The sequence below is a fragment of the Triturus cristatus genome, chromosome 4_2 (genome assembly GCF_964204655.1).
Source record: "Triturus cristatus chromosome 4_2, aTriCri1.1, whole genome shotgun sequence".
Taxonomy (NCBI): domain Eukaryota; kingdom Metazoa; phylum Chordata; class Amphibia; order Caudata; family Salamandridae; genus Triturus; species Triturus cristatus.
In genome coordinates this window covers 566,695,386-566,713,029 of record NC_140586.1, presented here as the reverse complement: position 1 = coordinate 566,713,029, position 17,644 = coordinate 566,695,386, and positions in this window count along the sequence as shown.

Sequence of the window (17,644 nt, the reverse complement as noted above, 5' to 3'; positions counted from 1 at the left end):
CATGACATGTTTTCAAAATGGTTTGCACCATTTCACACATTCTGCATTGGCACGCTGTAAGCAGTTTTTGTGTGGCATAATACATGTTGCAGACCATAGGCACCCTCTTTAGTACCCATGCCCTGGGTCCCAGAGGTACCATTTACTATGAACTTACAGGGGTGCTAAAGTCCTTGCCAAATGAGTTAAAATTAGACATTTACCTTGTTTTAAGGGAAAAAGCATTGTCACTGGGGGCCTAGTTAGCGGGGACCCAGTGCAACTTCAGTCATAAAGCATCAGAACTAGGGCAAAAAGTGGCGGTGACAATGTCAAAAAGGCACTTTACAACACAACCTCCCCCATACAAAAGGGAATGAGACTAACCTTCCCCAAGAGAGTCTTCGTTGTCTAAGTGGAAAAACCAGAAAAGGCTATCTGCATTGGCATGGTCAGTCCCAGGTCTGTGCTCCATTGTGAAGTCCATTCCCTGTAGGGAGATACACCATTCAATGGTTTAGGATTTCCCCCTTTCATTTACATCAACCATCTGAGAGGACTGTGGTCAGTTTGAACCATTGAGTGAGTCCCAAACAGGTATGGTCTCAGCTTCTTCAGGGACCAAACCACAGCAAAGGCGTTCCTCTTAATGGCACTCCAACACTGTTCTCTGGGGAGTAACTTCCTGCTAATAAAAGCAACAGGCTGGTCCTGGCCCTCATCGTTGATCTGTGATAAGACTGCTCCTATCCCATGCCTAGAGTCATCTGTCTGCACAATGAACTGCTTTGTATAATCTGGAGCTTTTGGAATGGGTGCTGAGCACATTGCTTTCTTCAAAGTGTCAAACGCCTTTTGACAACTCACTGTGCAGAGTACTTTCTTGGGTTGTTTCTTGGAGGTCATTTCTGTGAGGGGTGCCACAATAGTACCATACCATTCACAAACCTCCTGTAGTGCCCAGTCAAGCCAAGGAATGTCCTGACTTTTATTTAGGCTGTTGGAGCTTCCCAGTCCAGAATAGTCTGTATCTTGGGCTGTAAGGGTTGAACTTGGGCCCCATCTACAAGGTGGCCCAATTATACAACAGAACCCTGTCCAATCTGGCACATAATTCCCTTGATAGTGAGGACTTCAAGGACCTTTTCAAGGTGGACCAAGTGATCCTATAAAGTGGAGCTATGGACAGCAATATCATCAACATATACTGCACTAAAAGCCTCCAGTCCAGATAGGACTTTGTTCACCAGTCTTTGGTAGGTGGCGGGGGCATTCTTTAAACCAAATGGGCATCACAGTGAAATGGAAATGTCCACCTGGGGTTGAGAATGCAGATTTTTCTTTTGCTCCTGGGGTCAGACCAATCTGCCATTACTCTGATGTTAAATCAAAAGTAGTGAGAAATTTAGCTGCCTGTCAATGAGCTGATCTGCTCTTGGAATAGGGTGAGCATCTGTCTTGGTGACAGCAATGAGACCTCTATAGTTCACACAAAACCTCAGCTCTGGTTTACCTCCCTTGGAATTAGGTTTGGGGGCTAATACCACTGGGCTGGCACAGGGATTTTCAGAGGGCTTAAACACCCCTAACTCCAGCATCTTTGCTGACTTCAGCTCTGATGTCTTACTTGACTTGGTCAGACTGCCCATACATTTTTTTTGACAGGTAGGATGTCCCTAATATCCACATCATATCTATACCTGGTTATCTGATCAGGTGTTAGAAATGGGGTTCTCTAGTTGGCAGGTTGTTACCCTGCCTAAGTAGAGACCCTTCTTCCTAGTCAGCATAAGGGAGTTACACTTCTGAAATAACCCATGCTCACCCCTTTGGTAGCTTCGCACGAGCAGTCAGGCTTATCCCAGAGGCAGTGTGTGAAGCATTTGCACATAACAAACAGCCATACAGTGAAAACAGTACAAAGGGACACCACACCAGTTTTAGAAAAATAGCCAATATTTATCTGTGTAAAACAAGACCAGAACGATAAAAATTAAACATACAGTTATTCAAAATATTCATAAAGCAAAAATAGACTTGATAAAGTTGATAGATTTGTGTGGGGCTATCATGGAGTGGTGAACAAACAAATCCAACAGTTTTGGCTGACCGCCGCATGTCGGCAAGACCTGCAAAACAGTACCTTTAGAAATGCAGGGCGTCGGGGACCTTGCAATGAGCTCCGATGAGCTGGCGACAGCTCCGGAGGTTGGTGCAGGAGTCGTCAGGACCTTGAAGTCACACACCTTGCAGGTCAATCTCAGTAAAGGTTGATGTCAGAAGGGCTGACGTCGGTGGGCATCGAGGCTGCGGTGCGAAGTGCAGCGGTACGGTGCCCTCAGGTCGCGGTGCAGGCTGCGGCACGATGACGGCATCCAGCAGCATCGGTGAGACTAAGGCTGTGGTGCGAAGTGGGCCGGTGCCCGTTGTGGTGCTAGCAGGTCATGGTGCAGGCAGTGTTGTCGTTGAAGCGCTGTGGTCTCGGTGCCAAACTGGAGTCGATGGTGCTGAAGTCGATGGGCCAAGGCTGTGGTGTGGGGCGGTGGGTTGTGTAACTAACAAGCAGTGCCCCCAAACCACAGTGCCGGTAGCAGCGTCGATGTCAGCTTGGAGCGTCATCATTGGTGAGACCAGGGCTGTGGTGCCAAGCGGGATTGTGCTGTGTGTTCTCCATGAGCAGTGTCCACAGGTCACAGTGCAGGCAATGGCATCTTTGGCAGTGGCATGCCGTTGACGAGGATACCAGGTCAGTACTGTGAAGAGAAGTAGTGCGGAATGTGGTGCCCACAGGCCGCGGTGCAATCAGTGGCTTGGTAGCAGCAACAAGCAACGTGGTCGGTGAGACCAGGGTTGCAGTGCGAAGTGCTGCGGTGTCTTTAGGTCATGGAGCCAGCAGCAGCGTCATTGATGGTGACGGGTTGCTCTTTCTTCTGTTACAGCACAAAACACACAGTGCTGGTAGCAGATGAACTTGAAGTCTTTGTTGTTCCTGAGACTTCTTGAGCAGGGGCAAGCTTTACCTCAAGCCCTTGGAGAAACTCAGGAAAAACAGATGAAGAAAGTCCAGTCCAATCCAGTCCAGTCCTTTCACTGCCCAAGACAGAAGCAGCCACTGCAGGCCAACACAGCAAAGCACATAGCAAAGTGGTAGTCTCTCCTCACAGCTTCTCCAGCTCTTCTTCTTGGCAGGATTCTTGAACCAAAAGAGTTCTAAAGTTCTGGGATTAGGGCCTCAATATTTACACTACATTTTCTTTTGAAGTTGGTACAAACAAAGTTCCACTGGCATACATAAACCAGTTCTGCCTGGCTCAGGTCAGGTTCCCTCCAGGAGGGTGAGACAGCTTTGTGGAAGACTGCCACAGTCAATTCAGGTGCAAGTGACAACCCCTCCCACAACTCTAGATGCAGCCAGGTCTATTTAGCCTGGCCATGAGTCACCCAGGAAAGGCAGGGCACACCTCAACCCCACCTTGTGTCTGTCTCGGTTGAATGCACATCCCTGCTCCTGTCACTCTGAACCCAGATGGTGAATACACAAATGGCAGAGCCACACACGATGGTTAAGCAAGAAAAGGCCACTTTCTTAGAGTTCAGGAAGCCTAAACTCCATTTCTCTACTTGTCCCAATAGAAAGTTATGCTTGCTCCCATGTTAGCCTATAGGACAGATAGTCTTTCAATAGTGAAAACAAAATTGGCAGTATTTCACTATCAGGACATGTCACACACACCAATAAATGTCCTACCTTTTACATGCACTGCACCCTGCCCAGGGGGTACCTAGGACCTACCTGAGGGGTGCCTTACAGGTAAGAAAAGAGAACCTTAAGGCCTGACAAGTGGCTGCACTTGCCAGGTCGACATGGCAATAGAAACTGCGCACAGACCAGGAGCAGTCCGTGCAGGTAAGAGCGATGGGGCCGGGTGGGGGGAGTCGACAGATGAGGGAAAATAAATAAATAATACATCTTCCCTCGCCACCCCCCACCCGGCCCTACTGCTCTTACCTGCATGGGCCGCTCCTGGCGCAGATACTGTAGTGGCAGTCTAATAACCCTTTGAAAGGCTGCTGGTGTGGGTGGCACAATCAATGCTGCAGGCCCACTAGCAGCATTTGGTTTACGTGCCCTGGGCACACAAGATGCACTGTACTAGGGACTTAGGAGTAAATCACATAAGCCAATCATGGAAACACCACTCCATCAACACAATTGACAAGTAGGAGCACTTGTACTTTTGTACTGATCAGCAGTGTTAAAGTGTGCAGAAACACTAAGCCAGCATAAACAAGATCTAGAGTACCACAAAAACCAGGAGGTCAGAAGTAAAAAGACTGGGGAAACACACTAAAAGATGCCAGGTCTAACACCAGGGGTCAAAGAAAAGAGCTCAGCATACTGCCTTAGGAACTGCCTGCAGTTAGTTTGCTGTTGGGCAGTGAGGGTGCCTAAAAAGACAACCCCCTCAAAAGACCCATCCTTAGGGTTGCTTGAGACGAGGTCATGGAGAGGTTCCCTCTTCTTCTTGATCCTCATCAGTGGCCATCAGCATGGTCACATCAGCCCTGTCATGAAAAGGTTTTAGGAGGTTTTCATGGATGACCCTGTGGGGGCTCCTGCAAGTGCCTACGTCCACCAAGTAGGTGACCTCCCCTTTTCGTTCTAGGATAGGGTAGGGACCACTCCATGTGTCCTGGAGGGCCCTAGGTGCCACAGGCTCCAAAAGCCATACCGTCTGCCCAGGCTGAAACTCACCCAGTGCAGCCTTTTGGTCAAATCATTGCTTCTGGAGCTCTTGGCTTGCCTCAAGGTTTTTAATTGCTTTCTCCATGCACGCAGCCTTCCCGGAACGAAGCCCAAGGACATAATCCACAATATCAGGTTTGGGTTCTTTGAGTGGCTTCTGCCATCATTCCTTCACCGGACTTAGTGGGCCTCTAACAGGATGGGCAAACAGAAGTTCAAAGGGACTGTGAAGCCCACTCCCTTTTGTAGCACATCTCCGTAAGCCAAAAAGCAGGCTTGACAAAAGAACATTCCATCTCCTTCTGAGTTTTTCAGGGAGTCCCATGATGATACCTTTCATGGTATGGTTGAATATATCAACCAGACCATTGATTTGTAGTTGATGTGGGTTAGTGAACATATAAGTACACTACATTTATTCCACATTGGTTTTAGGTAAGCAGACATGAAGTTACTACCTCTGTCTGAAACCACCTCCTTAGGGAAACCCCCTTTAGCAAAAATACTCAAGAGGGCTCTGGCAACTCCAGAAGCAGTGACAGTCCTAAGGGGAGTTGCTTCAGGATAGCTGGTGGCATGATCCACTACCACCAGTATAAACCTGTTTCCTGATGCTGTTTCAGGGCCAATGAGATCAACACTGTAAATCCCTACCCTTTCAAAGGGAACCACAACCACTGGTAGCGGAATTGAGGGGGCCTTTGGGTTTGTCACCTGTCTTGCCACCGGCATGACAGGTAACACAGGAGTTGCAAAACTCCTTCACTTTCTGGTACAAACATGGCCAGTAGACTTGGGTGACTAACCTACTCCAAGTTTTAGTCTGTTCAAGATACCCAGCTAGGGGGATGTCATGTGCTAAGGTGAGTAAGAACTCTTTGTACTGCTGAGGCACAGCCAGTCTTCTAGTGGCACCAGGTTTGGGGTCTCTGACCTCACTGTGCAGGTGTACTTCCAATAGGTTCGGTGGTAGCTACTGACATCTCCTTTTTCCTGGTCAGCAGCTTGCGGTCTCAGGCTCTCAAGAGTGTCCCAGTGCAAAGATCTTACTGGGAGGTCCCCCTGGGCCTAGGAGTACTGCCGTGTAAGGCCCATGATCCTGGGGCTCTGTTCCCTCAAGGACTGACAGGTTTTCTCCCTGAGGAGAGGGGACATGAGCTTGTGTCTGACTAGAATTTGGTTTCCCAGCCTTCTTGGATTTTCTCATGGGGGATTGGAACATTTTTCCAGGCTCCAATCCCTCTTTTTCACCCGGGGCTTTGCTTTGTGCTCTCGGTTTTACACACACCCATTCAGGTATTTCCATCATGGCTGCACAGGTTCTCATCTCTACCTCAGCCTGTGCTGAGGACTCCAGGTCAATACCTAGCAGAAATTCTACTGCTATTGCAAAGGACATGACCACCTTCTTTTGGCCAGTAACTCCTCCCCACCCTAAGGTCACCATAGCCATGGGACGAAACTTGAGAATGTTATCAGCATTGATAACTGGATATGTGTGTCCAGTTAAGTAATGTTCTGGGGAAATCAGTTTTTCAGTCACTATGGTGACACTTGCACCTGTATCCCTCAGTGCTTCTACTTCAACCTCATTTATATGTAGCTTTTGTCTGTATTTCTCCAGGCTACTGGGCCAGACAGCCATGGTATCTATATCCCTCTCGGGATTAAGGTAGCTTCAGTGTGCTCTCTGACCTGGTCAGGGCACACCAAGGATCCCATCTGGAGACTAGCAATCCTTGAGGATGCTTCACTAGTGAAAGCCTTTTTGGGGCAGGAAGAGCCCCCAGTGCGGTGACCATTCTGTTTACAGCTTTGACCCCAAGACTTTTTGGGATCCAAATTTTACCCTGGTACCCACGGAAGTCTCTCTGGGCTCACCCTCCTGAACAGGTCTTTGGGGCCTCTAGAAGACCTTTTGGGTTTCCCCCTTTGTGTCCCACATCTTTGCCTGGGGAGGTAGTAACCCCTTCTTGGGTCTTTCTGGACACCCTTGTTTTCACCCAGTGGTCAGCCCTCTTCCCCAACTCCTAATGAGAGACTAACCCTATGTCCACTAAGTACTGATGCAGTTTTTTCAGAAGTACAGTTATTCAACTGACACTCTTTCATTATCAAATTATAGAGCCCATCATAGCCTTGCACTTTACTTCCTTTTAACCAGCTGCGTAGTGTTTTGACTGAAAAGTCTACAAAATCTACCCAGGACTGACACTAGGTTTTGTGAGTATCCCTGAACTTAATCCTGTACTCCTCAGTGGTGAGTCCAATGCTATCAATCAGGGTATCCTTCATGAGGTGATAGGACTCAGCATCTTCCTCGTAAATGTCAGGAGTCTATCTCTGCACTTGCCTGAAAATACCTCCCACAATAGAGAGCACCAAGTGTCTCTGGTGTAACCTTCTCATTTTACAAGCCCTCGCAACGGCTGTAAACCACTTGGTAACGTATTCACCCTCAACATATTTGGAACAATCTCTTTCGGGATTTTCGGATCAAAAGTTTCCTCTCTCTCCCCATTTACTTTGTTGCTGCCATCACTTATGGGTGCTAACCCCAATACAGCCCTTTCTCGTTTTAATGCCAGTACCTTGGCCTCAAAGTCTTCTCTCTTGGATAGTCTAGCAAGAAATGCACCCTGCTCATCTAGATCCTCTATTTCACGTTCCTTGTGCACAGGGACAGGATGAAGTTTGGAGTCCTCGCCCTCTGAAACACTGGTTAAAGTGTCTGGGTCATGGCTGAACTCCTCCTCCTCGGAGGGGTCATGCCCATTTGCTACTTGGCCTGCATTATACTCTGCAAGGTACTCCCAGAGCTGGGCGTTGCTAGGAGTTGGCCAGTAGCAATATTATTTGCCTTACAGAGGGCCCACAACTGTTTCATTCTAAGTTGCAGATAATAGGTCAGGTTGAGTTTTCAGACTTTATCCTCTGAAGAAGACATGTTTAGTACAGTTGGGACCTTTTTAGAAAATTACGCAAAAAGTTCTAAACAGACTTTTAAGGCCTAAATGACTAGTATACTTATAAAATCTGTAATGCAATTGGACTGGGGGATTTAACACAAGGGCCTAAAGGTTCAGATTAGAACTTTTGGAAAAAATCAAAAAGTCGAAAAAACAAAACAATATTTTTTGACCAAAGTCAATTGTGGGTTTCTTAGTGGAATCTGCGAATGCAGTCTTGTATGCCACTGCTGAACCACCAAATGTGGGACTCTGGCTATTTATGTAGTGTATCAATGTAGGTGTACATCATGCAAATATTCTAGATGACCCTTATTTGGTTTACAGGACTTACTTTAATAATCCCAAGTGCTCTATTTGTGGTAGTGTGGTCGAGCACCTTAGGCTTATCAGAGGGGAGTGTTGAGCTTTAGTTGTACACACAGACTCAATAAATGAGACACACACTCAATATGAAATCTGAGGCCGATTTTGAAAAATAACACAGATTTTTATGTAATTTTAAACATCCAAATCATCAGAATCAGGTAAGTACTTTCAGAGATATAGATTTTTGAAATAATACAAACCAATACTAGAATAACGGGTTTTGGGGTATGATCCTTGAACACGGTAATGTATCCTATGGGAGAAACATACACTGCATACATATACTTGCAATTGGTTTTATAGGATACCCTTTAGGACTTAAGGTGCTAAGGGGCCATGGTCCAAGAAACCACAATCAGTTTGGGTTTACCTGCCCTGGGAAGTACGGATGCAGAGGTGCTGGTCGTATTGGCAACCGTGAGCGCTACACATTAAAGTCAATGGGAAAGGTACATGCAAAAGAAAGGCTGCAAGTGGGGACTTGGGGAGAAGTCTGGCAGAACCCAAAGATGGACTCAGTTCTCGATGATCTCTGTAGCATTGGGACACCATCGGTTTACTTGAACTCAGGCTGTGGGGCTCGGGTGCAGTGGTGTTTTGTCCGGTGGGTCTCTCAAATTAGAGGTTCTCAGTTCTTGGGTTTACATGGAGAGAAGAGGAAAACAAGCATTGGCATAGCCAATAGGTCTTGCCTTTGGGGCCTTATAAGTATTTAGTTATGCAGCACAATATCCTTGGTGCAACAACACCAACTGTTGAATGGCTAAACACTTATAAGGTCCCAAAGGCGAGACCTATTGGCTATGCCAATGCTTGTTTTGTCCTTGCAATGCTGGCAACTTCTTCCTGCCTGTTCTAATGCTTGCTTGATATAGCTCTAGAATTGTCTGAAGGCGATTCAGTTCACAATGTACTATACAAAAAGAAAACATTATTAGCAGCCTAACAGTGGATCCTTTAATTTAAAATGGAGTGTTTTTGTATTTAAAACTGGCAAGGAAAATAATTTTGGTCCATGCTTAATCAACATGTGAACCTATATATTGATTCTATTTCCTGCTGCACAGACACACTCAAGAACCATCTTTATTAGTCCAAACAGTGGGTGAGTCACTCCAGGGTCGCAGTGTTCACATTGCTGAATGGCCCCTTATTTGGCAGGGATGTGCAATGTTTGGCTGGTCGCAGCCCATGACACTGTGGTCTTGTAATCACTGCAATAATACAAATGATCATTAACAGTGTACGTTTTTCCCCACTGTGAATCTTCGCCCTGATTTCAAAAGCTCTGTAACTCAAACACTTAACGGACACGCATTAAAACACAAACACGCTTGAACAATGTAATAGTGCAGCACACAAGACCCACTACTGAGTCTTAAGGCACTTTGGAAAGTTTGTAACAGAACGCGGTGCTGGCAGACTTCGTGGACATGTTTATCAACCCTGGGCTGATGAAAGGCTGCAGCGACTTATTCAATTGTTTTGCTCATTAGTGAGTTGTTTGTTCATCAAGTGCAGGACAAATCCAACTGTGGTGAAATGAGCAGAGTGTGTTACGGAGCAGGCGGCAGCTCCAGGCTCCCAACAAGTAGTGTGGAGTGGGAGTGTTCAAGAGTAGAAGGGGCTTCCATTCGCACTGATGAGCAGACCTTCAAGCAATGAGGTCAATGGCAAGAACCCAAGCAGCTCTCTCAGCATGCTACACAGGACAAATGTCACTATTATTTACAGCTCTTAAAAACGTAAAAGAGCTGTATGAAGCGCGGAGTAAAAAAATGTGTTCCAAAAAATGTCATGGTATTGCACTGTAAGAGTTTTGTAGCAGCTGCAGGCCACTGCAGCTTGTACCACACATTGCCCCTGCCAGAACTGACGATGATCGCACCAACACAACATCGTTCCTTCCCACCCTTCCCTGCCTCCGGACCGCCTTCGGTAGTATCGACGCCGAGGGCTGGGTTCCCGGTTTTTGGCGGCCATATTGGGTGTGGGTCAGGCGGGTGACGCGCTCTAGCAGCGCTTTAAAAAGGGAATAGTAAGTGTGCTCTAGTAATTACCAACTGCAGCGACCTTTCCCCTCCTGAGGCGGAAGCCGGGAGGTGTCTTTCTTTCACTCTGTGCATTCCGCGCATTTTTAGCATTTTCATTGTATTTACCTGTGTGATTTACATCGCTTGTTTACAGAGCGGTGTGGATTTGGATACTTCCTTCATGCTCCTAGGCGCTGTGTGTTCCTTCCCCCCTTTCCCTGCCTCCGGACCGCCCTCGGCCGAGTATCGACGCCGAGGGCTGGGTTCCCGGTTTTTGGCGGCCATATTGGGTGTGGGTCAGGCGGGTGACGCGCTCTAGCAGCGCTTTAAAAAGGGAATAGTAAGTGTGCTCCAGTAATTACCAACTGCAGCGACCTTTCCCCTCCTGAGGCGGAAGCCGGGAGGTGTCTTTCTTTCACTCTGTGCATTCCGCGCATTTTTAGCATTTTCATTGTATTTACCTGTGTGATTTACATCGCTTTTTTACAGAGCGGTGTGGATTTGCATACTTCCTTCGTGCGCCTAGGCGCTGTGTGTTCCTTCCCCCCCTTCCCTGCCTCCGGACCGCCTTCGGCCGAGTATCGACGCCGAGGGCTGGGTTCCCGGTTTTTGGCGGCCATATTGGGTGTGGGTCAGGCGGGTGACGCGCTCTAGCAGCGCTTTAAAAAGAATGGCTATGACTCCGCGCAGCGGACGCGTATTGCGGACGCGCCGGATCTGCGCCGGAGTCGTGCCAGAGTCCTGCCCGTCTGCGCCCGTCCGCGACAGGACGGGACCAGGGGCTATGGACCAGACACCCACGCCCATCTCATCTGCAAAGGCCCCCCACATCAGGTATGCGGCGCAAACATTATTATACCTCAGACCAATCCCTCTCTCAGATTGCTCCAGATATTCCTGGCCGTGCCCTGAGGGCTCTTTCTCTTGCATATATTGCAAATATCAAACCCCTTCCATAAAACCCAGCACTGAGAAGTTAGACAAAAGGGAACAAACTCCATCTATAGGGACTAAGGGGACAAAGTGCCTTCTCCTAAATGCTCGCTCCCTACCTAGACATCAACTAGAGGTATGGGATTTAATACACACCACTCAACCTGATCTTTGCTTCCTAACAGAAACTTGGCTGAAACCCCATACTGTCCCTGCTTTTGCTGTGGGGGTTCCTTTTGGCTACAAGCTTGTCCATTTTGACCGGCCAGAGAAAATAGGTGGTGGCTTAGCCATCATGCATAAAGAGCATCTGAAGATCATCACTATAGAACTGAAGCACAGCCCTCTTCTTGAGATAATAATTTTTAAAATGCAATATGCCACAAATAGATTTTGGAAAGGAGCCTTAGTCTATCGTCCTCCGGGGCCCTCCACAGGCTTCTCCCTTGCACTATTGGAACTCTTGGCCCCACATTTTAAAGCAAAAGAAGATTTCCTCCTTCTTGGCGATTTCAATGTCCATGTTGATAATCCTGCACTCCCTGAAACAATCTCCCTGGTTTCTGATTTATCCTCCCTCGGTTTGACTCTGCAAAACCACGAGCCCACCCATATAGGTGGTCACCTTCTTGACCTGGTATTTACCAACTTCCCCAAAGTACAATGTTCTCCCCCGGTTCAAATAATTTGGTCCGACCATTTCATCGTGGAATTCTTAATATCCAAGGTGGATAAGCCCTCCAATAAAAACTCCCTACCACCAATCTGGCGCCGACAGTGGCATAAAGTCACCGTAGAGGAATTGCAAAAGGAATGGAAGCAGCCCATCCCCACAGAGATAGATAGTATAGAGACCACATTAACCAAATTCAATAATTCCCTCATCGAAGCAATTGATAAAATAGCACCCCTAAAACTACACAAACAATACTCTGCCACCAAACAGGAAACATGGTTTACCGAGGAGCTTAGAACAGAAAAACAAAAATGTAGGAGGTTGGAAAAAAAGTGGAGAAAAACACGAACTGAAGAAAATAAGAAAGCACATCATGAGGCTCAGACTAAATATTACAAAAACATCAAACTTGCCCGGAGGAATAGCATCTCCCAACAACTTGCAGAAGCAGGAAACCGATCCAAGGAACTATTTAAAATTCTTCAGGAGTTTGTAAAACCTACTGCATGCAAAAGCCCTGATGACTTTTCCCAACAACTATGCGATGAAATCTCCCTGTTCTTTGAAAATAAAATCAATTTGATCTACGACAAAATTCTATTGGCTGCCAATCAAAATAGTAATACCTCTTCCCCCTCTATTCTGCCCACACGTAATAAAACCACACTTATGATATTTCCAGCAGTCAATGACTCTGATCTCACCTCCCTTATGAGCCATATAAAATCTGGATCCCCAGACGACTTCTTATCAGCTAAAATAACTGCCTCTTTGCAACCCTTGCTTGGGCCCCATATTCAAACATTGATTAACCATTCTCTTAGGGAAGGATCTGTACCTACAGAATGGAAAAAAGCAGTGGTGAACCCAATCCGAAAGAACGCAGCAATTCCATGGACCGACCTCTCCAACCTCCGACCCATCTCCCTCCTACCCCTTCTCAGCAAGATGACCGAGAGACACGTAAACACTCACTTGTCCAAACACATCGAGGCAACGGAGGGGCTAGATTTCTCTCAATCTGGATTTAGGCCCAATCACAGCACAGAATCTGCCCTCCTCTCAGTGACTGACAACATCAAGATGTCACTGGATGGAGGAAATTCAATGATTCTAGTGCTGTTAGATTTATCCGCTGCCTTCGACACAGTGTCTCATGAGATACTTCTCGATCGTCTAAAGGAGAGGGGAATAGAAGATGTGGCTCTTTCCTGGCTGGAAAGCTTTCTTACAAACCGCCAACAGGAGGTAAGATTGGGCTCCCACCATTCAATCTCAAGGGAGCTCACCAAGGGAGTGCCACAGGGCTCATGCCTAAGCCCCACACTATTCAATGTGTACGTAGCCCCCTTGGCGGATATTGTAAGATCCCATGGATTCACCCCTGTGTCATACGCTGATGACACTCAGCTTTTGTTCCCCTTTAAAATTTTGACGCCCGCAATACAAAAATCCTTTGCGGACGGAATAAGGGCAATATCTCACTGGATGGCCATTAATCGCCTCCAGTGTAATGTAGGCAAGACTGAGGTAATGCTGTTTGGGGAGGCCACACTTCTGTGGTCCCCGGAATGGTGGCCTCCGGATTTAGGACCAACCCCAACCCCCAAACAGATTGTCAAAAATCTTGGTGTGCGCTTAGACAGATCACTTCTGTTTAAAGAGCACACAAACCAAGTAGCAGGCTGCTGTTTTCAGGTCATTGGACTGCTACGACGAGTCTTCCCATTTCTGTCTGACTCCTATAGGAAGACTCTTGTCCAAGCCTTGGTTATAAGTAGACTGGACTACTGTAATGGCCTGTTGGTCTCTGCAAATGAAGAACAACTACAGAGACTACAGGTGGTCAAAAATACGGCTGCGAGACTAGTTCTCAACGCTCAGCCAAGGTCTCCATCACTCCCCCTCTTGACAAAACTTCACTGGTTGCCAATTAGACAGCGTGTAAAATTTAAAGCCTGCTGCACTATTCACTGTTGTTTGTTTGGCAATGGACCTAAATATTTAAAAGAAATATTCAAATCCTACACACCCAGTCGCACCCTGCGCTCCAGCAGTCTACAACAACTGCAGGTTCCAAGGATAAAAAAAGCCAGGCAGGGAGGGCGAGCCTTGTCCTACAAAGGCCCCATCCTTAGGAACTCATTGCCCCCTGCTCTCAAAAATACTACTAATTTTAAATCCTTTAAGAAGTCCCTGAAAACGTTTCTATTTGTCGCCTGTTAGGTTTCTCCCTCCTTCATTTCTCTGACTAGTATATGATCCTGGCTCTTTGGTAAAACGCAAGCGCGGAGATACCCTTCCGGGGGTTGACTTCCTGCGCTATACAAGAATATAAATAAATAAACTACTCACCATCGCACTCCTACAAGTGTGACAATTCAGACTATTTCGGCCCCCCAAAGCTATTAGAATGGCTTGGGCGGCAGGTAATAGTCATTTTTAATGTATATTGAATTATTAATTAAATGTTGTTCTTGTCATCTGTAAATTAGTCAGACAGCGCCACCTTGTGGAAAACTGTCACAAGCGCCGGTGTTTACAATTAAGGGCTAGTGCCAAGCACCGGAAACCACTGGTTCAAATTAAGCAGTGCTAACATCGATACATCGAGTTTGCGGCGCCTGTGCGAAGATACTACGTATGCTGAGCCAAGATGGGGGATTCCTGGTGCAGATTGAAACCCCCCCCAAACTGTGCCCACCACCTCCAGGGCGGGCGTCCTGCACCTAGAAGTCTCACTGGGTGGCACTGCAGAAGGTTTCTAGGGGGACATACAGACTTTGAGATTGCAGGAGTGGTGTCTCGGTCACTGTCAAACAGCAGAGCCTTTTGAGGTTCCTTTCTGTAAGCGCTTTCTTGGGGTCCAAGCCAAAAAGTCACTATTGTCCCCCGCATGCGTCGCAAAGGGTGGAGAGGACGCGCTCTCTGACATTACAGGCTAAGACTTCATCTATAAAGGAAGCTTTTGATTCACCATAACATCTTAACAAGCACTGGCAAAGCTAAGGGATCTGGCATTATTGTGCTAACACTTAAGTAGCATTGGTGAACGCCCGTATCTGCAAGCACCAGCTGGGCATGGACAATAAGAAGGGGCAGGGACCGAAGCAAGAGAGAGTGGCACTCAGAATGAGACCTGCAGACAGCAACTAAACTGAGGGGAAGTGAAGTTAACATGGGGGAGAGTGAAAGAGGCAGAAAGAGAAAGGCATTAACTGGGTTAAACGGTGCAAGGGAGTGAGAGCTTACAAGACAAAAAAACAGGTAGAACGCGAGTGAGAGTGACAGGGCATGAGACAGACAGTAACGGATGGCGAGAGAGGCAGGCAGAGAGAGAAGATGAGCAGCCAGAGAAAGAAGGCGGCAGAGAGAGAGAGAAAGAGAGAGGGACACCCAATAATGAGGCAGCCAGAGAATGAGAGGCAGCAGCGGAATTAAACAGCATGAGAAAGAATGAGGCAGAGAGAGTGACACCCTATAACTATACAGATAAAGAGACCATGAGAGGCAGCAGCAGGATGAAACAGAGCAAATGAGACAGAGAGAGTGAGGCAGACAGAGACTGACACCCAGAAATGAGATAAACATCAAGAGACCATGAGAGGCAGCAGATACTGGGGGGAGGGGGGCGGCAAAGGAGGGGGGGACAGGAAAGGGGGGGCAGCAAAGGCACAAGAGGCTCGGTAGCGGCCACAAGAAGTCTGCTTTGGGCACTAAAGCACACGTCAAGTTGTGTTTTCCTCCGACGCCTCCAAAACTCCCGGTTTCCATAAAATGAAAGTAACTTCAAATAATATACAAAGAGGGTAAAAGTCTCTGTGACCGAGGGGGGGAAAGCTGGGGGTACCAGCGACGTAAGAGAAGTGACTGGACTGTCTCTTGCCATTGGGCCGGCCTGACCCCAAGATGACAGTCTGTAGTCTCGCGCTCTTTATTGGTCATCGTCCAAGACATCTGGGAACACCCTGGCTGGCTCAATGTGTAAAAACAACAAGCGCGCATGCCGCACGAGTGGTGCGCGCGCGCGATGGCAAAAGTAGGCTGGCGAATGGGCAGGAAAGGAATTTTAACAAGCGCCCCGCTGGCGAGTGGTGTGTGATGCGGTGTGCGCGGCAAAGGAGAGCCATGGGGCTGAAAGCTGGCGGATGCGCGTGTGACGCTTGCGTGAACGCAAGCGCTAGGCCAGCCAGAAGCACTTTGAAAACTCACCTACAAAATGTCTCTCCGAGCAGCGCATGCGCGCTGACTCAGCGAGACCTAAACAAGGGGTTAGGGCCACTCTTGGTGAGGGCCTCATTGGTCCTAAAGTCCCTCATCGATGGGTCATTGGTTGGCATTGGTGGTGCCTGGCCTGGACACTCAACAAGCCTTGGTTGCTGCAAATGTTCCGGCACCCAAGGTATTGGTGCCGGGCGGCTCCTGGAGGGCCTGGTTTCTCCATTCCTGGCAGGGAGATGGATCTGACCTCTTAGAACCACGGCGACCTATTCCTTGTGTGATGCACCCTTGGTGGACCCAACCTGATGGTCAGCAAGATGATGTACCGGACAAGTGCTGTCAGTGCCTACAGTGCAGGGGAGTGGCTCCTCCATCCCAATGGAGATGCTGCTTGGTTGCTGAAGTACTGGACAGTCCTCCAATGGTTTGGGGAGGCTGTTCTGAAGCCAGATGAGTCGTTTCTTGCAATTGTCGAGAAAGCAGCAGCCAGGCTAGTTTTGGAGCCAATTTCGGTGCTGATCTAAAGTTGTTGCAATGCTGGCTCTTCTTAGTCCTTCTTCTGGTCGCAGGTAGACAAATATGAGTTCCTGGTATAAGGGAGCCACCTAAATACCGAATTTAGGGGCGTTAAGGGAAGTGTAAGGTAGTAGCCAATGGACTACCTACCCCTGGGGTGACCATACCCCCTATATGACCACTTCCTATTGAGAGTGGGCATAAACCTGACCCAGAGTTCCTAGTTTCACCAAAAACAAGATGGTGAAACCCTTCTTCGAGTGTCCACTTGAGGTGGCCCACCTAAGGGGTGTGCCTAGCCTGATATGTGTGACACGCCTACTGACTAGTTAATTTTCCCACCTGCTCTGGTGATAAATGGGCCAGAGGGCAGGGGTTGGCATTCTCCAGGTCTGGAGGAAGCTGGTGTCGCATATAAAAGGTGGCAGAGGTGTTGAAAACTCTGGCCTTGATAGGCTAAATGCCATAAATGCTGCAGAGCTGTACACTATCCAATTCCTCGAGGTTGGTTCGATGCTCAATAGGTCCACCTCTCAACAGCCTTAATTCTGTTTTGCTCTTGTAGCACAGAATCTTAAGGTGGTCAAGTGAGGGAAGGAAAGGAAGGGAACAGCGGGGAAGGAGACCTGTAACACAAAACAAACAAATGCTATCACTTTGGTCATATAAGCTTATATGCTTGTAAAACTTAAACAAAATAAAATGGTATATATATAAGTAGAACGAGCTCACCAGCTCTTTAGAGGGTTGATTCTAACAACCGGTATGAAATTCCAGAAAAGTGTCCCTTCACTGTGTTCACGCCGCTTTGAACAGGATCAAACAAGTGATTTCACATGATGAATTCCCTTCCCCATCATGAAACAGAAAACCAGAGTTGGGGCAAGCCCCCTTACTTCTCCCGTAGCGGACGGCAAAAATTTGCTCCGATGGAACGTCTGCGAATCTTTTGGCACGAGAATAATCTGCACCGCTAGTCCGGCAGAAGTAGTTTTTATGTTCTTCTGGGACAAACTACATCTGTACCACATGGAACATAGGATTCATGGGAGTGTAGTTTGCTTTGTAATTATGTGAACACTACGTCGACAGTAGCCTCTCATCCATTACCTCCCACCATTCATTGAGGTTGTCAAACAACATGCACACTGCCTACATTCTCAGTAATGGAACCAACCTGTTCAGTGAGACAGAGTCCATA